The sequence below is a fragment of the Syngnathus floridae genome, chromosome 1 (genome assembly GCF_059516105.1).
Source record: "Syngnathus floridae isolate MCC-2025c chromosome 1, RoL_Sflo_1.0, whole genome shotgun sequence".
Taxonomy (NCBI): domain Eukaryota; kingdom Metazoa; phylum Chordata; class Actinopteri; order Syngnathiformes; family Syngnathidae; genus Syngnathus; species Syngnathus floridae.
The window spans coordinates 2,776,498-2,802,551 of NC_142413.1; the positions used below are offsets into that span (position 1 = coordinate 2,776,498).

A 26,054-nucleotide genomic window follows, 5' to 3' on the forward strand; every position below is an offset into this window, starting at 1 on the left:
GGGGATAAGTGATAGAGGAGACAAAAAGGGGAGGGGGGGGACATATGCTGTCTCCATCTTCCCTTCTCGTCTTTTCAGGGGCCGCGGAGGACAACGTGATTATGAACTCCTAAGCTGCTTAATGCTGCCGTCAAATGAGAGCGCCGGCTCGGCTCAATTTCCTGCGCGTTGACGCCGCCGGCCGCCGCCACCGCCTCCCGTTCTGCCCCACGTCGCCCTCTCACGCACGCACACCGGCACGCACACGCACGACGTGATGGATTAAAGCGGTCGTGGGGGAAATGAAAGGTGGAGCTCACATTGCGCAAATCACATTGACTAATTACACTGTATGGCCAGTGAGTGAGTGAGTGAGTGAGTGAGTGAGTGAGTGAGTGAGTGAGTGAGTGAGTGAGTGAGTGAGTGAGTGAGTGAGTGAGTGAGTGAATGCATACCAACCACTTTTCTTTATCACTCAATAATGATTGCCAATTATCGAGTGAATGGCGAGCAGGACGAGACCCGTTAAGTCGTGCCCTGAATGTTCTTATTTTCTCCAAATCTTATTCTCCATTTGTATGCTTCCAATATAGTGAGAAGATTTTTTCCCCAAAGAGCCTTTTGTGTCCAAGGCAGGGGTCATAAAGGCATGCTGGCCCCGTCCAACGCCGCAGGGATGAACTGGAGATTAGCGCCACTCTGGTCAACATCAGTTGAATTCCCTGAGAAAAGTGTTCGAAATTGATTTTTTTTTTTTTCAAGTGGATGCTTGTGGATTTAAACACAAGTATCACACATCTCAACTGAGGTTGCTACGGAATACGCCGCTGGGTCCCGCAGTCATGGGAAACCTTTTGCTCGCTATAAATCTTGTTTGCCGCATTCTACTTGCGTCACCCCAGAGAAACATCAAACAATCCCAGAGTTCAATTGCGTGTCACTTAATTCAATCATCACGTTCGGTATCTCGATCATACCTAACCCCTTGGATCGAATCGAAATGTTTGTTTTTAACTTTTATATTTTGTCTGTTTCCAACATTAGGAAGCAAACCTTCCATGAAATTGGTTCCCCAGAAGTTTGCACGCCACGGGAGAGGAGGGGGGGGTCGGCTGGTGCTGAAAACTTGCAAAAGGTGAGAACTTATGTTCTTTTCAACTGCCGACACACGTTAAGTTGTCTGCGCTCTTTCAACTTTTCCCCTTCTTGCGGATTTTTGATTGCCACTTGAAACAAGAATATAAACGACACCTTGGATTGTCTTGCTCTAAGTCACAAGTTGATGACTTGGCCCGTTTTTTTTCGAGCACACACACATGCATGGGCGCTCCGCGCTGTGTGCACCGGCAATCGACCTGATCCAACCAATTAATGGGAACGCTTAGTTCCCGATCAATGGGTTAATGTTGGGGTGGGGAGGGCAGAGCAAGGAAAGAGGGACATTTGTTTCCCGGTGGAAGTTTCACAACCAAAACAGTTTGCTTGCAATCCTGTGAAGAAATAGGAACAGCTTGCTTTCCATGTGTGTGTATGTGTGTGTGTGCAGCCAAGTGATGCTAAGTCGCGTTAACACATCAGAAACACGCTAGAATGATTTTTTTTTTTAAACTATCTTTAGTAAGTCTACAAAGCAGTTAAAGACTCTTGGTGATAAAGGAGCAACAAAGTGCAAGAATGGGCTCTCGTACTTTTGGGGGCACCAGTAGAACTTGAAAGTGTTGATCACACAGCACCTTCCCCTTCAAAAAAAAAACAAATGAAATCAGGTGTTCACCCTCCCCGAGGACCAAAGTGTTTCTTTTACTGTTTATTTCCTCACGTCTCTGTTTATCAAAGATAAACAGATGCGTACGAAAATAAATCTAATTTCCCTCAAAGTTGCAGAGGCCACGAGCAAAGAAAAATTTCAAGCCATATGACGTAGCTCCAAAAACAAAGTGCGGCGTGCGCACGAATCCGCACGTCAACACGCTGACGTGTTTACAATGTGGCAAAGGTAGGGTAGGATAGCATAGCATAGCATAGCATAGCATAGCACAGCATAGCATAGCATAGCACAGCATAGCATAGCATAGGATAGCATAATATAACATAGCATAGGATAGCATAGCAGAGCAGAGCAGAGCATAGGATAGCATAGCGTAGCATAGCATAGCATAGCATAGCATAACATAACATAACATAACATAACATAACAGCATAGTATAGCATAGGATAGGATAGCATAGCATAGGCTAGTATGTCATAAGATAGCATTGTATAAAATAGTATTGCATAGGATAGCATAGCATAGCATAACATAACATAACAGCATAGGATAGCATAGCATAGGCTAGTATAGCATAAAATAGCATAGTATAAAATAGCATAGGATAGCATGGGATAGGCTAAGCTAGGCTAGGACGTACTTTGTATGTGTCTAGGTGTTTTTCCGGTTCAATAAATGGCTAAAACGGGTCTGCAACTCAGAAACTTTGGAACGCGCAGCATCAAGGTATGCCTAAATTGAGCCATGCAGACTTTTTGCCTTTTGACGCCAGAGGTTAAAATAGATCTGTCTCACAGGTTCCCTCTTGTCAAGGCGGTTAATCTAATCATCAGTAACCAGATTACGTGGAGTTTAAATTGACCCCGTGCAGCCACGGGACTGCGCTTCTTCTGACACTTGTGCTTATCCAATCAATTGCGCGTCGACGCCGTATTGCAAAACCAGTGGTAGCTCGGCAGTTGGAAACGGCGCTTGCCACTTGTTGTTTGCCACCCGCCTGTCACCGTCGCAGCCTCCCGTTTCCATGACGACCGTCACATCTCAACCCGGGTCTTCGTGAGGAGTTGGAAGCGGACGCGGAAAGCAATCTGGAAAGCGTTTAACTTCATCTGATGCATTTATGCTAATGACAGATCCCGCGCACGCACGCACGGCGACACGCACGTACTTGTTTTTGAGTCGCTTGTTCCGTGGCAACAGGTGTCAGATGTGTTCAGCGCCGCCCACTTCATCTCATTTTCGTACCGCTTGTGCCACTTATGTCAGCCGCCGCAATGAATGTGCGATGCTGTCAGAACACTTTATCGTTCCCTCCTTATCTCCACACGCACACGCACACAAAACACAGCGCACGCAACGGTTATCTGTCATCTCTCCTGTGGCCATTGCGTGGTCTGCCTTGTCCAACCTTATCTCCCTTCTTGTTGTTTTTTTTCCGTATTGCTCACCACCTCCTGTCCAGGATTGTTTTGCTTGAAGGCCCAACGTTTGTACATTTTAAAAGGAAAAATCATTTTCATATGTGGCAGCATGGTTCCACGTCTGCCTTGATAAACAATGAGAAAATGGATGGATGATTTGTTCCTCTGTATACACGCATGTATCTATTTATATAGATATATGCATATATATTTATGTATATATTTATATAGATATATGCATCTCTCTCTCTCTCTCTCTCTCTCTCTCTCTCTCTCTCTCTCTCTCTCTCTCTCTCTCTCTCTCTCTCTATATATATATATATATATATATATATATATATATATATATATATATATATATATATATGGATTTTCAAGGAATTATCCTCCATTATTATCATCATCTTATTCATTCCTGTAGTTAACTTGACCTTTCTCTCCTAAACAGCTTTGCCTCCTCCGCCTCCTCCTCCTTGTGGCTCCCAAGGAGAGTCATCAGACGACCCCGGTCGGGTCACGGGGGTTCAGAGGTCACCCGGCCAAGACGTCCACGTGCCCGTGTCAAAACACCAGCTGGTGCAACCATCTCGGGTAAGTGTTGTTTGTTTGGAAACTTGAAAGGGCTCTTTCATGACTATTTACGATTATATTCCAATGAATGTTGATACCAAACTATAAACAATTAGAATTATAAAAATATGCAGATAAAATCTCAAACTCCTGGTAGAACATTGCTATTCAAATTGAATGGAAAAACAAAATTGCTATTTTCCTATCAGACATATTTTTTGACTCGGCTGCATGTGAGTTTGAAGCCGGCGCATTGCAAATCATCGTACACACGTGGATTTATATCCAATCCGCAACGATTACAATTCTACCCACGAAAAATGACTCAAGTTGTACAAGAGTGTGTCACCTCGAGTTATTATTGAAGCAGGCGGGGTTTAAATTGCAACAGACTTGCATCAGCAGATTTGCAAACATCTTGCCGGTGTGCGGGTTTTTTTTTTGAAAAAGCAGGTTCGAAGAGCAACTCCCACCCTCCCTTCTTTTTTTGCCTTGAAAGGATAACCAAGTTAGAGAAAGCATTGAACATCTGACGCCAGCGTCCCGCTGCAAAATCCCCCGGCTTCCGCCTGTAGAATTTCGATGGCGAGCGTAGCAGGAAGTAATAGAGATAAATGCGGCGTGCCTGCGAATCCATCACGCCGCTTCTTCGCTCCGAGTCGGTGCATTGGCCCCATGAGCCCGGGTTGAAATGGTTTCGCGCACACATACACAAAATGGTGTTTGTTCTCATCTTGGCTGCTTTCCTCGCAAAAGTAGTCGACGGTCACGTTGGCGCGGCTTTGTATGACACACGTGTGCCATACTGATGTGTTTGCTCACATGACACGTTTGAATCAGCATGTTCCGACACGCCAACGCCGCCACCGCCTCCTCACCGCTATGACAACCTGGTCATTTGATGTCAATATGTCTGCCATTCCTCCTGCGTGTCATCTCGAAGGAGCTGTTCCAATATGAATTGCCTTGAGATAACTTTTTGTTACCACTGACGTTAAAACGAACTGTATGGAATCGGACACGGTTTCTGAAGATGACATACGACCGCCAAGCCTCAAGCCGTGTCCTAAGTGAGCTTCGATTGTCACCGAGTCTTTCTGAGCTAGCTGCTCACCTGCTAAGAAATAACTTTTGGAATCAGCATCCCAATTTTAGTTTTAATCAGCGTTTTTTTTTCTTTTCAAAAATAGTTCCCTGGTGTTCCTATTGAGAAGAGCAGTGTAGGCAGCAGAAGAGGTCATGTGCTCAGTCAATTGTTTTTTTTTGTGTGTGAATTTATTTGTTATGAAGTATTTGAAGTGCTCTTCCCGTATTTTTTTAAAAAAGCCACTTGGCACATTGCTACTCACAATCATCACACAATTGATAGAAGTGTCGCTACGTTATTGCAAAACAATCCCGCTTCTCGTATTTTTTTTTTTTTTTTTATTATAGTACTGAAGAGAGTCATGACCCTGCACTCGTGTTACATGGATTGGAAGTTAGTCAACTATAATTTCCCAAAATGGTGATTGGCTAGAAAAGTGCAGCACGCAAATGGACTCCAGCATGAACTTTCCACTTGATGATCATATGGAACAAGCCTCGAGCTTTGCTGAATGTGGTTTGTGTTTAGTCATTGTTCAGCGACTGGAATCCTCCGTCGCTCGCTTGTTCAAAGTAGCATGAGGAGGTTACGCGAGGCCAACTTTAGCTACGCTTTGCAAGCTAACGCTAGCCCTGCTTCAGACTTGCTATTAATTAAACACAGCTGTCCCGCCTCTGCTAGCAAACAATGTCTTAGCATAGTTTCTCTTAACATTATTATCTCCATACCACACTTTAGCTACGCTCCGCAAGCTAACATTAGCCATGCTCTGCAAGCTAACGTTAGCCCTCCGCCTGCTGCTATACGGGAGGCGGGTTTCAGACTTGCTATTAATTAAACACAGCTGCCCCACCTCTGCTAGCAAACAATGTCTTGGCATAGTTTCTCTTAACATTATTATCTCCATACCGCACTTTAGCTACGCTCTGCAAGCTAACATTAGCCATGCTCTGCAAGCTAATGTTAACCCTTTGCTATACAGGAGACCAACTTTAGCTACGCTTTGCAAGCTAACGTTAGCCCTGCTTCAGACTTGCTATTAATTAAACACAGCTGTCCCGCTTCTGCTAGCAAACAATGCCTTAGCATCGTGCCTCTTAACATTATTATCTCCATACCAGATTGACTTTATTGGAGTTCCAGGAAGTGGCTTGGAAAGGCAAAGCTACTCTTTTGCTAATGAATGCTTTCATCCACTTGCGTATTTGAATGTTGTAGGTCACAAACGACTCTGTTATTTGATTATAATGCAGTATTGTCCTCAATGTTGACAGTAATTCCTTACTTGGTATGTTATTCAGGTTTCCCCTTGTCTCCACTCAGAGGACAAAGTCAATATTCCTCCAGTTTTTTTTTGTTTTTTTTTACTTTTCTGCATATGTTTAGCCGTGTTGGCCAAGCTGACCTGGCCGTGCTCTTCAGGCCACATTGCCGTTTTTCTTTCATGCGATCGTACTTAGGAGGAAATTGGACGAAAAACATGAACCCAAAACAAATCAAGCCTCAGGCATGAAGGCAAGAAGAAAAAGTCCAGATGGGCAAATGTGCGCTGCGTTGGGTCAGACCCAATCAGGACTTGGCTGTGAATCAAAGTGCACTCCTGCGGCATCGCAAACAAAAAGCCCGGTGCCAGTTCATGTTGGTTAACACTTTAATAAAAACTTGATGCTGTGAAAATGCGCTGTTTGCTGAGATCTCCTGATGGATTTCTGGTTGTTGAACGAGAAAGGGAAGGATAGGGCAGCAGCTTCTAACTTGGGGATTTTTCAAACTGGTTTGCCTCACACAAACTATGTCATTCTGGTCTACTAAAAAAATAATATGGAAATGGAAATGCCATTCATCCGTACCAGCCTTCCCCCCAAGAAACATTTTTTATTAAAACATTGAGGAAATGTGTACTCATATTTCAAAAACTATGAAAAAAAATTGAAAACATACACATAATTAAGTAGAATATAAAGAATGAAGCCATTTTCATTTTTTGCTTCATTTCATTGTGCTTCTCCTTCTGGTGTGGGCCTCTTGGCCACATGGGGGCAGTATAATACAGATGGAAATATATGGAGATGCTCTGTGGCTTTTTTCCATTGTTAGTATTGAGCTGAACTGACTTTTCCAAGGCAAAGCTATGTGGTCACTATCAACACACACATGGTGTGGTTCTCTTTGTTTTGCTTTTCGTCTCTTTGTTCTTCTTTGTATTGGGAAGATTTACGCTGTATCCCTGGAATGACTCCTTGGAATATATGAAGGATTATCATCGGGGCCCTTTGCCTCCTTTGTTTGCTCCACTTCACTTTCACCTTCCTCTCCTCTGCCGCAGCCAACTTTCAGACGGCGAGGTTGGCGAGACGCGACGATTAGCCACGCTCCGCTGCTAATTGCGATTAGCGTTACTTAAAGCCGTCTCATTTCATCTGTTGCTAATTAATTGAATTCCGAGCCTTATTTGACGAGCCGAGGTGTCACGTTGGCTTAAAAAAATCTAAGCGCTTGTGTCCGAAGTCATCAAGCCCGAACCTTTGCTTTGCTTTGTGTCTTTTTGGTTTAACTTGAGAGACACGTTTCAGCTTTAAAAAAAATATGTATGACCTGATTTGACCTCATAGCGAGGCAAGCAAGGTGTTTCTTGTCACATCATGCTCTCAATAAAAATATACAAAATAAAAAATCGCTTTAACCGTCCCCAACAGTCATTAAAGTATTCCTTAACACATCACTTGCTTGTATTCTTGGTCCAAGCGCTTTATTTTTCGCTCCCAGATAAAATTAACTGTAAAGATGACACAGAATGGAAGAAAATGAAAAATTGTATCTTCAAACACAAAAATGCTCAACCAAAATGTAATTCAGACCAATATAATCCACTAGCTTAATGCTAACATGTAATACAAAATGCTATGGATGGGCTAACAGAAGTTAGCATAGACTAATTCTAAACCTTCTAAATCTGGACTGTAAAACACATTTTGAAACAAATTTGATTTGTCAAAATAAGATAGTAATGGTTTACTGTGGATCTTTTGGTGCATAGTCGTGATTTCCCCCAAACCTCCCTCAGCCCCTCAGTGAATATAGTACCCTTGAGAGCCATTGGAGCCAAAATATATAGGATAATATTTTCGCACATAAAGTGTTGATTAAAAAGCTGCGGGGCTTACTCAAAAAAAATATATATATGTTGCCAAAAGGTCATGTTGTTCATTTTTTGTGCCTGGAAAAAAAAGATAGAAGCCAACGTCCAGATGCTGGCCAGGTTGTGACGAGTTACCCTCCAAATTCCTTTCGCAAGCTTTTCCCCTGCATGCCGTGCCTTAACTCCCAATGAAATCTATCAAATCCACAGATTGGCACGTGGATCTGGAATTTTGAGCCAGGGATAGATTGCTCTGAATTAAATCCCTAGAAGGTGAGCGGGGAGCGAGCCCCATGTTTGGCCAATGGTGGGAATGTGCGTTCTCTAGGTATGTTGTTGCCGCCGTGCAAACCAGATGAGATGTGAGGACCACCTGGGTTAGAAAAAAAAAAATAGAAAAAAAAAAAAGTGGACTTTCTCCTGTCGGTATCGCTAAGCACGGCTTGTTGGCACGTCTTTCCCCCGCCGCTCTCAGAGAACCGTATGAGGTTAATCCGACTTAGTCTGCAGCCCAATCTAATGAGTTGGCCCGCTCCCCTCCCTTGCGTCATTGCACGTTTAAGCTCCGTACTGGGATACTCACACTGGGAATTGTAATGCGCTGTCATTAGGAGAAGATTTAGCGTCATTTTAGGATCGGTCGATCGGCTGGAGAATATAATTTCTGTAGATATTGTGCGTGAATGTGAAAGCTGGAACTGGAATGAAATCGATGTGAATTGTAAAAAAAAAATATATATATATATATATATTCCTTCCAAGTTATTTTTAAACAGCCAACAGAAATCTATATATATTTATATATTATATATATATATATATATTTTTATTATTAGGTTCATTCTTGGATTTTTAGATGGATAGATAGATAGATAGATAGATAGATAGATAGATAGATAGATAGATAGATAGATAGATAGATAGATAGATAGATAGATAGATAGATAGATAGATAGATAGATAGATAGATAGATAGATAGATAGATAGATAGATAGATAGATAGATAGATAGATAGATAGATAGATAGATAGATAGATCTATATATATAGAAATTTTGTAATTCTGGGAAAATTATGAAATATAAAAAATGAACGGAAATTTTTTTTATAAATATATATGTGTATATATATTTTTTTCCGTTCATTCTTGGATTTTACAAGGGAAATTTTGTAATTCTGGAAAAATTATGAAATGTGTAAGAAAATTCCCCAAAATAAGATGAACCTTTAAGTTAGAAGCGTTTTAAAAATGTGAATTTGTAATACGTCCTCAAAAATTTGCATTATGAAATAATGAAAAATGAAAACTCATTTCCAAAATGTGCTTCATTACCCGACCTCCCAAATTATGTTTTTGCAGCGTTCTCATTTTCCAATCGGCAATGAGAGTCGACTCTCTCCTCTGCATGAGCAAAGCGACGCCTCTGGTTAGCCAAAGCCAGACTGCATTAGCCGCTAATAGCTCGCAGATGACGCTTCAACTCATAAATGTCATTTTCCTCTCGGTGATTTAAGTGTATATCCGTTTACATTCTTTCAAGATTTATACGTCTTTGAATAGCTGCCCAAAAAGAGAATCTTACCATACCAAAAAGAGTATAAGTGTTTCCCAAGTTGATTAAATGAAAGATTTATGTGGGACAAAAGTGAGACGAATGAGCGAGACGTTCTGCTGCGCACGTATAATCATTCACTGATAACTTTCACAGTTTCTTTGTCCACCTCTTCAACTTCGGCCATCTCTAGCAAACTTCTTCTTCTGGTCCTCTTCTGAGTCCTTATTTTTTGCTTCTATTGTTTATTCATTGCAACATTTATAAATAAATTACATTTGATTATCCAGATCTTTAAAATCATTTAGTCTCAGTCCAGTGATCGAAGATAGAAAAGAAAAAGTGTCTATGCAAGCATATTATCCAGCACTGGCCTTAAATGCTCCTAATTATTAAGGCAACGGCTGTTTGCTGACTCGGCAGTTTTATCTAAAAAGCGCTGACTGTTGACTCACCGATGTCAGGGCGACGCCAAAGCAAAGACAATTGTCCCCGTGACCTCGGTGTGATCGATACGACGACATTACCAGCCGTGCCGTCTCTGTGGACACACACTTTGTGCCTAGTTAAAAAAAAAAAAAAAAGGTTTTCTGGAGTCCTGTATTAGGTGGGATTTTATCAAACTTAATATATTCAAAAAATAAATCAACTTTTTGTTCTTGAATGTCTATGTGGCAAAAAAAGCGAATCGTGGAGAGTCTCCGACACCGAAATACCTCCAAATTTAGTTTCCTGAGAAAATTGGATATTGTATTTTCCCTTGCGCTTGACATAATATGCAAAAGATTGCTATTGTAGTTTTTGTACGAGAACTGTTTGGAATATTTTTACGGAGTTCCAAGCAACAGTGAAAACATATCTCAACGTACTTGAATTACAATAATGAACAAAATGGTTCAATGAACGCCTCTCTGGGTGTGTCAAAAGCTCGCGTTTACCGGAGAGCTGCCCGGGGGATGATTGGCAGCAGGTGGGTTTTCAAATGAAAGTCTTGCACCATGCACTGATACATTTTCAGATCCCCCCCCCCCCCCCCCCTCGCTGCGCTTCTCAAGAGACGTATGCCAAATGATGAAATTGAGGAGTCAAGCGGGCCAGTGTCGCCTGCCCTGTGGGCTGCATTCGCTACATCTTTTGAGAAAACGCAATCTGATGCGCTCCGTGTTCCTTTCGCCTTGACAGTCGTTTGCGGAGAGCCTCCGGGAGCTCCGCAAAGCAGCGACTAATGTCTATGTTTGAAGTGTTACAAGACCGTCATAAAGATGCTATTTGTTGGCTTGTCTAGGGCGTTTTATGTTATTTGTTAGCATTAAGTTAAAACTTTTTCGTTGTTTGTTAGCATTAAGCTAAAGAGGCCTTTCTACTGTGTGATTTACCAAACAGATGCTATTTGTTAGCTTGTCTAGGGCGATTTGTGTTGTTAATTAAGTTAAACCTTTTGTGTTGTTTGTTAGCATTAAGCTAGAGGGGCCTTTCTACTGTGTCATTTACCAGACATACCGTATTTTCTGGATTATAAGGCGCACCGGACTATAAGGCGCACCATTAATGTATCATGTCAGATTTTTAATCCAAATCAAATCATTCTCCATTTTATCTTTTTCATTTCAATTTCAGACGCAACAAATTCCTTTATAATCACAAAATAATGATCCATAGTCTTTTTGATTCATGATTCAAAGTCTTCAGCGGGCCACTTATGATAGATTTCATGAAACAATGCTTCGGGCCAGTTTAAATTTAGGAATTTGGTCCATATATAAGGTGCACCGGACTATAAGTCGGCCTTTGAGAAAATTTTAGGTTTTTATGTGCGCCTTATAGTCCGGAAAATACGGTATGCTATTTGTTAGCTTGTCTAGGGCGTTCTGTGTTGTTTGTTAGCATTAAGCTAAAGCTTTTGTGTTGTTTGTTAGCATTAAGCTAAAGGGGCCTCTCTACTGTGTCATTTCCCAGACAGAAATGAACGTATTAAACAGCTCTTGATTCGACTCCCATTAGACTCCAAGAGGTGTATCACCAAGCGGATTTTACACATCTCTTAAAAGTCGGGCTTTAAACTTTATTCCCGCTGTAGCGTAATGTCCTTACAGCAAATCTTCTTTGGAGGCGCCGACGATCGTCGGTGCCTCCTCGCTGATCTGGAGCAGGTCTCATCAAGGCCACCAGCGTGGGTCTAATCTGCTCCCGCTAGCGACCTTTTTCCCAGCCGCCGTGTCGGCGACGAGTCGGAGACGTGCCGTGACTCATCCCTAATAGTGGAGGTGCTTTTCCGCACTTTCTCCTTCCTACTTCTTTTCATTTGCTGCAAACGTTTTGGGACACTTGCCGAGCTGATCCACTTTTATTAGCTCGTAGAGGACACTTGATTGTGGGTTTTTGTCAGAATACTTTGCAATCAGACTCGACGTGTGCAAACGAGTCCTTGGTGCCAGATAGGCAGGTTTGGTGTTTGTTTGTCTTCTCTGCTTGTCCCTCAAGATCCCTCCCAGCTCCCAATGTATTTGTTTTGTCTTAGATCATCCCCTCACACTAAACTTCGTGAATTGTTGATCGGCTGGGCGGCTCGCACTTTGATGCCGGCCTCTGGGAAGAACGAAAAATAATCACCATTCTCTGTATTTATTTATGACTCTTCGGGGACTTTATTAGTGATATTTTTAGCCTGAGTAAGATAAAATGCTTGAAATGCATTTTGCTGTGACGTTCAAAACACGCCGAGGCCTCCCAGAAGATCGAACAGGAAGTGCACGTTGCTGCACGGGCACGTCGATTGTAAGAGCGCGGGGACGCTAGTCCTCGGTCGGTTTTGGAAATTTCATTTGAGTCCTCGGTGGCCTGTGGCAGGAGTGCAGACTGGAGGCGCTCTGTTTTGTCGAGGCTCCCGCAAGCAACACTAAGTGATGAAACTTTTTGAAAGAGTCCTCCTAGGTTCAAGGCTCTCACAGGACCAAAGGGAAAACAAACAGGGATAAGAGTTGCAACCGCTCTCTAGCAAAATAGGCGAAGAAGCAGAAAATTATTTTAGCCTCAGGCTAGATACACCTTTGGGTGGATGTCGAACGTGGGGGGAGACAGACGTCGAGTATATCAAAGTTTGACTTTCAATTGAAATCATATTTTTGAGCTTGAACTTGTACTTTTTTTTTTTTGCATTCCGTAAAACAGGGGTTGTCAAACTCATTTTTTTTTCGCGTGACACATTATAGTCATAGCTTCTTTCGGAGGGCCATTAACCCAAATCAATGTATGAGCACCTCATATTATATAAGTAAAAGCTACAAAACAAACTGACAAGTAACTCGTTTTCAAATCAGACGAGTAAAAACTGGTCAAATATTTAAAAAAAAAAAAAAAGACATTATTAAAAGTGAAGACAATTTGCAATTCTAGTAATGACACACGAATTTGATGTGCCGTAAAACAATCCAAATTACGAACAATTGCGTGAAAAAAAATGTCTAAATTCAAACTAAGATTGCCCCCAAAATACCTTAAGAGGATAATATCCAAGTAATGAGTTACAAGCAGTTAAATTCCAATTAGTCATGTGACACTGATGTTAGAAGGAATGCAACCTGTTTTTTTCTTCAAATTAAGAGTAATTCAATTGAAACATGAAGCAACTTGTGAATTCCCGCCCATTTTAGTGCAGCCAGAGGATGACGACTGACCGAGTGGCGTTTCTGTCCAAACATGTGGCGTTGCCGACTTATGATCAGACCGCCCTCCCCCTTTCATGCTCCATATTTGTCTTCGCACCTAACCCTCTTCCAAAGGTCTCCAGTGTTAGTGTTTGAATTGGTTGCGGCAAACTAGCACACGCCGGACCTTTCCGTCTGTCACTACGCCGCCGTTCTCTCAGGGTCAGACACATGAGACGCGCCCGAAAGCCGTATTGTGGTTTCAAAGGCTGTGAAAAATGCCTGCCAGGTGACCGGCTCCATGTGGTCCAAAGCTTTTTGGTGCTTCTTGAAGTGTTAAGACTTAGAGCCCCCACCTCCCTCCAAAAAACATCTTGAGTGTGTGGAGGAGGTCTGAAGCTCAAAAGGATATTTGACTTTTTCATTTCCTCAAGAGTCAGGCTGTGGTTTAAAAAAAAAAAATAGAATTTGATTGAAAATTGAATCGGACTTGAGTGAATCGTTATATCCCTAGTAATGAATCAAATGTTTGATTCATTCATTCGTTTGATCATTATCAAACGAAACACAAACCACCTAAATCCAAAAAATGAAACTTTTGCAGTTGCTCAATTCTTCTCCCGGGTTTGTGTGACACAAACAAACAAGGACACTCAACGCAACCTCAGCGTGACTCCTCCCGCGATCTCATTACAGCCGTACCCCGGAGCCACAAATTGGTGCCTAATTGGCGACTTGTCCAAATTGACTAAAGCTCATTTGTGGATGAGATTATTTTTACCCTCTCCAACTTTTCCTGCCTCCGTTTTTTTTTTTTCTGCTTGGCCACCGGTTAATTGTAAACTGCCGTGCGTCGCTAGCGTCCAATAAATTCGCCTAGGGGCCGAAGCGCCGAGTCGTAAACAAGTCGTCCAGATGTCGTGGTGGAGTTGTCTCCCACTGCGGGATATAAAAAGTCGACACACCCCTGTTGAAAAGCCACTTTTAGATTTTAAATCCAAACTTGTCGAATGCGTAACATTTAAAGTTCAGCTGTTCGAGTAGATTTAAGTTGTGAATCGGTCGCCAACCGGTCTAGGCTTAACCTCTCGTCCCAAGTCCGTGGGGGGGCAATTGAGAAGCAATTCATATCGGGATGCGCTGACTAAATAATCCAATCGATAACATTTTGCCCAAATTGAAGCGTCAATATCAGCGTTGACAGTGTCCCGCTTGTCTGGGCGCCGGTTGGAAGGGTCAAAATGATGTTGGAACGTGATTAAATAAAAATCTGTTTTTACTCTCTTATTTTATTTTTTCTCCACTGCGTCGGCAGAAAAGGATTTAGTGGAGACGACAACTGTCGTCCGTCTTGTTCAGTTAGCCTACGTGCACGTGTGTGTGTGTGTGCGTGTGTGTGTGTGTAAATCAATTGTAAATGATTGCACCTCTCAATAAGTGATGGCCGCGTCTGGACCAAGGGGAGATGATTAATGATCAGACTACGGATATTATGAGTAAGACACACTGGGATCTTATCGCACACACGGACGCTGGCACACGCAATGAAGGTGAAGCAAGAAAGGGAGACATCAAAGTTAGATTTTTAGCGCCGTCTTTTGCTTTATTTATCGCGTGACATTTAGCAAGGAGTCGACGCTATAAACAAATTGCGACCAAACCACGCCCGCCTTGTCAGCCGGCCAATCAAACGGCACTTTTACGAGCTGGAAAGCGGCGAGAATCTTTTTTATGCCTGGGCAACGAACGGCATGAGCAAAAAAACAAAATTCGCTTTACTTGCAAAAGTACGCACACCCCTTTTTACATTTCGGCTTGTTCCGACTGCAAATTAAAGTATTTTATTTCAATTACATGTGAAAGGCCAATGCAAAATGGATGCCTCCCCAAATCAAAATGTGAAATCCACAGATGGACTCTATTTACTCACAAATTGGCACGAAGGCAACAGGATGCCGAATTCTTTATGCACGCCACATTTTTCAGATTTGTATCATGAGAACAAAAAAAACGTTTTTTGTTCGCGGCTGTAACAAACTGCGGAACGGTTCAAAAGGGACGACTACAAGCCACCGCGTTTTCTCCTCTTTTATGATTTGCCTAACGACATGGAAATGCTTCAAAAGCCAAACGGCAACTTGTTGTTTCTATTGACTGGCGTTCAAGCTGAGCAGGAGTAGATTGGCAGATTTCCCAGGATTACAACCTGCACGCAAAGCCAATTTTCCTAACGACTTGCGCCTCTCGTGTATCAACACAGCGGCTCGCAAGTGCAAAATGGTGGCACAAAGAGCTCCTGTCAAGCCCGCTGCCCAAATGGCTGTTTTGTGCTGTCACTCATTTGCTCCCCAAACATACACTTAAGCGCCTCCACTCACCATCTTTTAATATCTTACCACATAAAGCCCAAATTCTTTTTTTATATCCTCGGTCCGAGGAGTCTTCCCTAAACACCAAATAGTTGCAGACCATTGTGAGACGTCGCCCCCGATTCACCTTTGAAGGCAACTTGGACCTCGCTAGCTTTCGCTCCCTGCGATATCTCTTCATTAGCCCGCCTCTCTGGTTGTTATGTTGTGTTGTTGCGTTATTGTGTTGCACTGTCAGACAAATGGTGGATCTGACCTCTCGCTCTCTCCAGAAAGATGATAGCCATTGATTTGTGTGTCTTCATTGCAAAAGGAACCCGTTTCAACCTTGCACGCAGTGTGGCTCAATATTGCCATCTAGTGTTGGACAAGGGTGGAATTGTGGCTGAGGGAGGAAAGTCAATTGGCCGTTAGGAATTGAGGAATTGAGATGCTCAGAAAGATCTAAAAAAATCGCATCTGCAATTCGAGTCGGTGACATGGTGTGTTAGTGGTCAGGATGGCTGCCTCGAGGTGCTGAGGTTTTGGGTTTGAATCCCGCCGTTGAAGATTGGAAATTGGACATAGTTGTGAGTGGTGGGAAGAAATCACGATGGGCATGACAGCAAATAACACATTTTCTGATTGGCTGTCATGATTAGGATTTTGGATTTGCTGCTGTGATTAGTTTGGAGCTTTATTTTGTGTCTTTTTATTTTTTGATATGATTTGTGTGCTTGACTGTCTCATGGTAATTATGAGCGTTTTCCTAGCTTGCCTGATACTTGCTGTGTCCATCTTTATCCTCATTAGGCGCCGTTGCACGTCGTGTTGCGTTCACTGACATGAATTCGGCCCGACGGTTCCTACGGGTTATGTGGGTCACTGCCACACCGCCTGTGGTAGTGTGTGTGTGCGTGTGTATACAAACAGTATGCGTTATGTCTGGTTCAGTTAAGGGTCAGGAAGTGTTTTGTGTAGAAAAGGCCCTAAAGTCTTTCGTTGTTCTGTCATGTGCTGTAAGCATTTTTTTTACGTTCGTTTGTATTTCCGTACGATATTGGAAAGCGGTAAATGACGATTTTTGTTGGGTTGTGTACGTTACACAAGGATATTGTTAGTAGTTGAAAGTTAGGTGCCGTACTTTGTCTTTCAGAATAAAAGCTTTTTGGTGTCGCACTTCATCGACAACTATTTTGACATTCGCGCTATTGTTAACTTCAAATCATATTCGGTTTCTCTAGTCCTCGGTAAAAGAAAAATGAATATTTAAATTTGGGTTTTAATCAAAATAAGACATTTGGAAACTTCTGAATTTATTTTGGAAAACAATGAAAGGGCTTTTATTTTTGGGGGGGCAAAAGGGCAGATGCTTGAGCACCACCTAGTGGCTTTGTGTGCAAGTGCCTGCCTGTAAACACTCATCCCTAGCAAAGACATAAGAAGTGTCATCTGTTTTTTTAAAAAAAAAAACTCTGAATCTCTACCAAGTTTGGGTGAAAAGAGAAAGGTTATTATTCGAGACAGGAGCAAGAACCCTGCAGTTATTTTAAGCGTCGCTCAAGTGCGAGCAGCCTTGGGTGCTGATTTGAAAAAGGAAGGCCGCTTCCCTTCACCCCCTCACGCTCGGCGCCGCTTGAGGTCAAGCGGCGTATTTCTTCTCAGTCAAGGGCCTGGCTCTCTTTTTCTTGCTTGCTTCGCCGCTCTGCATCTCCGCCGCTGCTCCTTTTTTGCGCTTCCTTTCCGCCATGCAGACAAGTATTCGCCGAGCTCGGATGATGCTGCTGATTTTTTCCGGAGGAAAATATGCGCCTTGGCGGAACAAAGGTTGCGGGACAATGCTTGTGTGTGCGTGCGGCATGAATGCGCTACACGTGTTTCCTTGAGCGCTCATACGAACAGCATGTGTGTGTGCGTGTGTGTGTGTACTTCACAGACGCTCATGTGATTCATGTGCGCGAGTTGTGTGGGATCACATCCAAAGCTCGGCATTGTGTGCGCCTCTGCATGCCTTTTCATCCACCTGCGTGATTCCACCCCCCACAACCCTATTGCTACATGTGTGTGTGTGTGTGTGTGTGTCGATTCATCAGGTGTCACCCCCCCCCCCCCCCCAGCCTGGGGTGTCTGCTTGTGTGATACACACAGAAAGCTGCTGCCGCTGTTGGCATGGCGACGGCAAAGCAGCACCATGATTGTGATTCGAGGCTACCATGGTTTCCCAGCACGCCTGTATGTGTGTGTGTGTGTGTGTTACTACGGGCCTCTCTTTGTTGTTTTTCTTCTCAGAACAGACAAAATAACATGTATTGTATTGTGTTGTGGGTTGTGATTGTTTTCAATGGTCTTTTCTAACACATATAAACAAGCACACGAACACACACTTCATTGAACAAGTGTGTTTGACTCTATTTGCACCTCCACTAGAGCAACGTAGGTTGGCTCTTGACTTCCACTCAGGCTTCAATGCAATGTTTTTTTTTTGTTTTATTTTTGACAATGTGCCAGCCACAAAACAGTGCTCGCAGCAGCTGTCGTTTTGAGATGTTGTTATATCATGTATGACAATTTTATCATGTGATTTCTATTTAGGGCAGCACGGTATTCTAGTGGTTAGCACGTAGATTTTGTATTTTCATTTTTTAAACACTACTTTCTACTTAACATGTTTTATAATCGAACGTCGGAAAAAATCGTTTAATTTATTTTTTATGTAAATTTTGAAAGGTTCACATTAAGAAAACCAAAAACATTCCAGGGTGGAGTTTGCAGTATATCATTTGAGAAACCACCGCGCCCGAAGAAGAACAACCAATCACAAACTAAAGGCATGACGAGATGCGAATCATTTGGAAGTCGTGAAATGCGGTGACTTTTAACCCAGCCATCATTTTTGATCATCATCAGTCTCATAAAATGTAAAAGTATCTTTTTTTTGCGCACAATGATACAAATCAGAGCGAGCCTCATTTTGTAGGCTTCATCGCCAGAAAGGCGACAAGATAATCCAGATGGATACGCTGCTTGTTACGACGTCAACGATGAAATGATGATGAAACAGACGGTAACGGGAGCACGTCGGAGGCGGTCCGTGGAGACAATCGAGATTTTTTTTTGAAGCAATTTAGTGTTTTTGAATGCGCTGACTCAAACTGGGATTCTCGAGAGCCGTTCGAGATCACCTGTTTCTTCGTGCCGCGTAATCGGAGTCCCTTTGCGGTCACGCGGGCTTTGTTTGAGTCGCTTCCCTCGGCTCGCCTCCCTCCAGCTTCCCGTCGAGCGTGCTTTCGCGCGCTCTGTCTTCGTGCTATTTTTTGCCTCGCTTTGAATGCACGCTGATTTCTAAAGTGTATCTGGCGGAATTATCACCGTCTTAATGAAACATCCCGGCTTCTTTTATGTGGAGAGCTCAGGCAATCAGCGGGCGAGATTGAGCTCCTACACGCTGATAGAGACGGCGTATCGGCAAATCAAAGCGATGGATTCAATTAAAAACATCCGGCGTGCCTTTTTGTGTTAGTCACTGACTATTCCTTTTTATATATATATAAGATGACATCCTCTTTTAGACGTTACTAACGAGGCCTTTTGGCCTTCACTTGATTTGTCAATGAAAAATAATGGAGGTGAGTTCCAGAGGTTGGAAAGTTGCTGACTCGACAAAAATACAAGATCAGATGAGTAATCAAACCGAAGAGTGACAATAACGGCTATGACGAATGTGAACGATAGCACCGCGTCGTGACGAGGCACTCGAAAGGTGCATGACGTCATACTTTCTACTAGTTGGAAATATTTTGGTGGGCCACTGATGGGCTACGCTAAGGATGGACAACTTCAATACTGAATATTATTGAGGTATTATATTTGTCCTGCATAATATTCTAATGCCACAAAAAAAAATTCTATTTTCTTTATTATTATTATTTATAATTTATTATATGATTATTTTATATATATTATATATTATAATGTTCTATTTTCTTTATTATTATTATTCGTAATTTATTATTTTCTATTTTATTATTTTATTTTTTAATTAATTTTTTCCTGATTTTCTGTCTGCCATCTAGTGGCGATTGGTGGTATTACAAGTCAAAACTACAGTTGACCCAATTATCTGCATTTTGACACCACATGTTGGTGAGTGACATTTCTGCACTCTTCAACAATTTTTGCATCTAATTGGATTGAATAAAGGTGCCAGTGAGGTCATTACAATCCACTTGCTTTGGGGCCAGTTCGTCCTGTGACCAAGCTGATCCTCATCTAGTTTGCTGCATCTTAAATTTTGACTTAGAAGTGACATCAGCATTGTGTGCGAGTGTGTGTGCATGTGTGTGTGCGCACTTTTGTGTGAGTAGTTTCACACAGGCTGCATTATTTATGCAGCTGCGCTATTGTGCCTCCCAACTCCTCGTTTCTCCTCGCTGTGATGAGCAGATGGGATTTTTTTTTTTTACGTTACGTCGGGAGGGGGCGAGGTAGATGAAGTCGTATATCGCACACAATCACACACTTAAGTCTATTTTTAATCTTTTTTTTTTGTCACCCTCATTAGTTCTCGACGGTTCTTTTGTTCTTTGACACCACGTCTTGTCTATCTATACCTTTTGGCGCTTTCTCGAAGGTTAGCGGTCATTTCATTAGGCACACTTGCACGGATTAACAGAGAGTCAACACGCGAGAGCTGCACGGGAAGACGACAAATATGTAATTGAGGCTCAGCGGTGCTTCGAGCCTTCCTCCTGTTCGTCGTTTGACTAATAGGCTGAATTTGTTGTTATCAGCCTTCACTTTTCATTTACAATAAATACCCCCCCCCCCCCCCCCCCCCTCCACGTCCAGAGGCTCCCTCCTCTTGATTGCACATTATCACCCTCTGCTCTGACACGGACGTGTTGCAGCATTTATCACACTTATCAGAGGGCGTCATCAACATGAGGATCGCCTTTGCTTGTCCCCCAAGGGGGCGGGGGGGTTGCATTTGTTACACACATACAAACACCAAGATGTATCCGGCTACTCGGTCGAAACGCGGCAAATATTTCCCCGGTGGTTTTCCGGTTTAGCACGGCACCCGAGGGTGCACTCCAGCCCGATCCTGTTTAATTGAGTGTGTCTCATCATCTGTAATGGGCCTCCCTTCCCAAGCTAATCAGTTTCAAGTGCTCCTATGCATGCTTGCTACCAAAGAAGTTTGTGTGTGTGTTTTTTTTTTTTTTTCTTAAGGAGTCCAGGTGGGCCTGTGAGTTCTTTACATCATGTTCACACAAATACTTCCCCAAAAAAAATTTAATTAAAATATGTGTGAATGTGTGTGATAAATAAATAGATAATTAATAAATAAATAAATAAATAAATAAATAAATAGATAGACAGATAAATAAATAAATGTGTGTGATAAATAAATTGATAATTAATAAATAAATAAATAAATAAAATTAAATAAAACAAGTGAGGGAATATTTTGCCTTACTTTTTTTCTTTTGGTTAACTTTGAAAGCCAAAATGTATGACTTTAATAATTGAAATCAATAACAGCTGAACAGCATATTTGTTTCTCCTTTCCGACACACTCGTGATTTCTTTGCCATGTTTAGATTCTGCCTGCCTTCTTTTTCCCCCACCTCTCCACATCCCCTTTCGTTTCACACTTTACCTTTTCCCCCGCTCTTTTTCCCGTCCCTCCATCTTTCTTTGCCTGCCATCTTTTCCTTCATCTGACTCAACACCTTGCACTTTGCATGTCTATTTCGGGTCTCCATCATCTTCCTCTCCCCGAGCCAGCATCACCTCCCCCTGGTTCTCATTATCTGACTCCCTCTCCTGTCTGCGTCTCTGCATGGATGTCTTTCTATTCCTGAACCTGTGCCACCCACACACACACACACACACACACACACACACACACACACACACGTGCACGCAGGTGCAAGGTTTGAAAGGCGCTCGCACCCTTGTGCTGTCATTTTCTCCCGCTCTGCTGTCTTCTGCCTCTAGGAGCTTGAAAAGGACGCCAAAGCGGCTCAGTGCAAGGAGGGAAGCTAACTGCATTATCAAGCTTCCACCTCCCTTTTTTTTTTTGGGGCATTTCGAGGATTTGTGGTTGCAAGAACCTCCAAAGTATTGCCCACAACAAAAAATATTCAATTAGGTTGAGCGATGACGACTGACATTTAAGTGACCAATTAGGATATGACACGCTCAGTTTCGGGAACCTTTTGATGAAGGGTTTAAAATTCCCATAGATGTGCTTATTTTCTTTCATGTTGACTTCTTGTAGATGTCAAGCCCAGTACTTTTCTCTAATAGTGTAAGAGGATGAAAAAGGTTTGAGCTGCGAAGCTTTTGAGACCGCTAGCTGCGCTTCAGCGCACTTCCTGTCTAGAACGAGGCGAGAGAAAGCAACGGGGCGTCCGCGTAATGATGTTGTGCGAGTGTGCGTCTCCACTCGATTGTGTGATGTCCAAAATGACCGCCGATACTTGACTTCCAATTTCAGCCGACACTCCACCGGCGTCGCTCGCTTCTCTCCTCGTCCGCCGCCTTCTCGGCAGATCTCTCAATCTTCTCACAAAAGCCTCGTCTTGCCCGAAATGTCACGCTGGAGCTTTGGCTTCTCCCGTGTACATAAAAATGGGGCCGCCGCCTGTCGGAAAAGGTCACGTCGTGAGGCACGCAAATGTGTGGATATCGGGCTTAAGGGTGAAATTCCAAATGAACTGAAATTGTATTACAAGCGTTCCAGGTGGATTTAATGTGACCTGTAAATTTGTGATGCTTAGCTGTTCAATGTTTCAGTACATTTAGCGTACAGTTGTTGGTATGAGGACTAGCGCAGTAGCTTTGTTGGCGTAACGTTAGCAACAGGTATCGCTAGAAGAATCGTGTCATAGATTCATAACGTTTGTTAACATGATTTCAGAAGAGATTAGGTAACTATCTCAACAAGGAAAAGTAATTGCGAACGCTAAATGACACAAAATAAACACCGATTAAGCTGGCGCTTCTTGCTAGCGCTAGCAAGTATTGCTAGAAGAATAGTGCCATAGATTCATAACGTTTGTTAACATGGCAGAAGAGATTACGTAAATATCTCAACAAGGAAAAGTCATTGTAAATGCTAGCCAACTCGTATAGCTAACGCTCAATCACACAAATTAAACACCGATTAAGCTAGCGCTTCTTTCTAAAATGTTTACAACTTATTTTATGGACATGTGCATGATGCCGAGGCAAGGCGGAAGATAAAATTGGAGCTTTTCGTGCTAGCCTGATTAGCTAGCTAACAATGTTACATTTTAGAATCCCAAATTAACACCAACGTCGGTCGTATCCTTCTCATCTGACCCATTTCGCTTGAGCAATTGTCCAGAACGTCTCGGTATCAAGAATAAGGTCGGTAAAGTGGATCAGGCCTCCGAGGGATGATCCAAAGCCCTCAGAGAGGTATTCTGCACCTGGCTGCCGTCGGTGTTGTTTTTCCATCCGCCTGTGCTGTGATGTTCAGCCACCCGTTCATTATCATCAGCGTGAGCGCAGAGCCGAGCCGCAACCCGAAATGCCGGCGCCGACCAGCAGCGGCTCGCCGCGTTCATTTTGTCATCTCGTGATCTCGTTTCACCACCTCCTAATTGCTTTTCGCATTCTTTTGAATTCCTGCTGCCATCTCTTGATCAGAGATGTTTGTCTGCGCAGTGTTCTCCTCACTCCCCGTCACCTGCCCCCCTTTTGCCGGCTCCCAGCTGTGTTGTTTGGGACGCCTCCAACATCCCGCCATCTGTAAACGCCTCACCCGCCGGCATTCGTGCCGCGGCGAGCTCACCTTTCATTTGCTTCCTATTTTGGGGGTGTTCACGCCTCGTGCTTATCGTCTTTCTCAGCTTTATTCAATTACTATTCCATTATGTCTCCTTGACTCTCCACAGCACTTGAAGTTCCCGTGGGGAAGAAAGCAGGAAACAGAAACCAATCAGCATCCAAAGAGCTCGGATAGGATGTGACAATACAAACAATAGCGGTTAAGGGGCAGACTTTGTGTGCTTGTGTGACTTAGTTGACGTTTGAGAGAAGGCTGGCTGACTCCAAAGTGCATTGCAGTAATCCAGTTGAGATCAGCGCAGAGATTACGGTTTTGATGTGTTGCTATGCAAAGAAAGACTTCATCTTTTTTCGATATCTTATGGCAAGGCAGGGCAGCTTTAGACCTCAGAGTATTTCCTTTCTGTATCCAGGACCTAAATTATTTATTTATTTGTTTGTTTATCTTTATATTTTTTATTCTTTTATTTATTTTTTGTATTTTATTTATTTCTTATTTTATTTATAGACCCATATCGGAATTTTAAAATCGTTTCCACAGGTGAGGTGAAAGGCGGAACTTACCTGATGGTGGGATTTGTAGTGATGGCTGAAGTTTGGTGTAGTTGTCGTGTATGTTAGCGTTAGCGTTAGCGGCTTTATCAATGTCTTACCGACGTTCACATATTTCGTGTTCTCTTTTGAAATGCAGATTTTCAAACCGAAATTTCAGACCTAGCGACTCTGATGATCGTCTCATTAGAGTCAAAGTAGCATGTTGCTCTCAAGGGCCCGCAATTAGACCGAGTCACGTCAGAGCGAAGCCTTGATGAAGACGATTAGACGGCCGGGCGCGACGGAGGCCGCCATCCGTCAGCCGGCCCGGTCCCCCCCTCCACCCCTCCCCTCCGCATCCATCACCATTACCACCAAACTTTGCCTCTCCCGGCAAGACTCATTCCACCCTGGCAGCTTTATTTCCATCCTCACTCTTCTGCATCCATCTCATTTCCTGCCATGCAGTTATATATATTCTGGGATAAGTGCTCTCCATGAATCTCACACCTGCTTTCTCCCTCCCCACCAACTTCCAAACTCTCTACGCTGCGTCTCCTTTGTGTTCGTCCGTGCGTCTATTCATCCCTCCCTCTCTCTCGTCTCCTTCCTTCCGTTTTGTCTTCCGTCGTCATGCTTCTCCTTTAATAGGCTCTTTTCTCTTATTGCCCCCTTATCTTCTGCAATTTGACTCGCATCACCTCACCACCATCCCTCATCCAAATCGTAGCGCCATTCTCATCAGCGTCGCCGTGTTTTGCTCCTCGGAAGGCATATGAAAGGCGTTGGAACACAAAAGTTAAAAGTTCCCGTTCTACTTGTCGTTTCTTTTCGGAATTTGATCAGTTATATTTGATTCTCTCGCGTAATATTGGATTGGAATTGTTTTTCCTCTTTCCGCGATGTTTGAAGGAGTGATTTTGTGCCAGGCTCAAAAAAAATCATAACCGCAATTATTGGCATATTGTATCGCTTTAATTATGTGAAGCACAATGACTCACTTTGTGTATATTGTTTGTTTGTATTATGCTGTCCAACAAATAGACAGTATAATGACATCATCAAGTGGCCCTAAAAAGAAAATTAGCATCATAACATTAGCAAGATACATGAAAAGTTGGCATAATTTGACACAAATTCCACTTCCTGCTATCGTTACCATATTAGCAACAAATAGCTTACCACTGTTGCCAATGCTAGCAAGCTAATGTGGCTAACTGATCTTACTGCATGATACGAAGAGACTTATTTTTGTCATGAGCTTAGTCCTAAAAAGAACATCAATAAGTGAAAGTATTTAGAAGTTAGAAGGCAACTTAGCTTTTATTTAATTGATGTGCTGCGACCGCGTCGGAAACAAGAAATGTAACAACGCGACAACTTTATTTCTCATGTGTGAGAGTCAACAACATCTGGCTCGTCTCAACCATCTCCATTCGAAGACTCTTATGTCTATTTTAGCGATGGCCTCGAAGCTGACGCTCTCTCGTCTCGCCCTGTTTTCCCGCCAGCCGCCTTTTCCATCTCGCCACAGTCGAATTACCCTGATTACGATTGTAGCGGTGATGATAATGATAAGCAGGGTAAAATGACACTCTCTCCATCTCCCTCACATGTCCAGCACCCGGGAGATGATGATTGACTCCACATCTGCCCTCGCCTCATTTTTTTCCTCCCCGCCCCGCTCAAGCTCTTTGTTTCTTTTTTGTCTCACTGGGGAAGCGTTTTTTTTTTGTTGTTTTGTTTTTTTACTTCCCTTGTGCTCTCCTCGTAACCCTCTACCGCTCTCATCTAGTCCTTTTTGAGTCTTTTTCAATTTCCCAGCACTCTTTCATCTGTGTTGTTGCGACCTTCCCTCCTGCATCTTACCTCGGCTACTTGCCCCCCCCCCCAAACACACACACACACATCCGAAAGCCCCATTTCTCCTCCTCGGCTACCCACTTTGCTCCCTCTGTCACAAAGCAACATGATCCATTTCCTTTCAGGCACATCTCATTCAGTACATAATTATAGAATTGCTGTGTCTCTTGAACATGTGAAGTGGACAGCACAAAATGGCCTCCTTTAGCGGCCTTTCATCACTGGCGCTTTTCATTATGTGCCTGTTTTCCTTGCTCGCCGTACAAATAAAAGTGCATTCACCTTATTGACACTAATGCACTTTCGAGTTCAGAAAATGTACAA

The 26,054-nt window shown here is 42.9% G+C and overlaps 1 protein-coding gene across 1 annotated transcript in view; it reads left to right on the plus strand.

Moving 5' to 3' along the window:
• The window catches only part of LOC148403323 (tudor domain-containing protein 5-like), a 108,000-nt gene that overhangs the window by 69,951 nt on the left and 11,995 nt on the right, over positions 1 to 26,054 (plus strand). Inside the window, exons 6-8 of the mRNA XM_088379598.1 lie at positions 79 to 288; positions 1,024 to 1,114; positions 3,617 to 3,759. The gene's annotated coding sequence lies outside the window, so the exon portion shown is untranslated. The remainder of the gene's footprint in view (positions 1 to 78; positions 289 to 1,023; positions 1,115 to 3,616; positions 3,760 to 26,054) is intronic.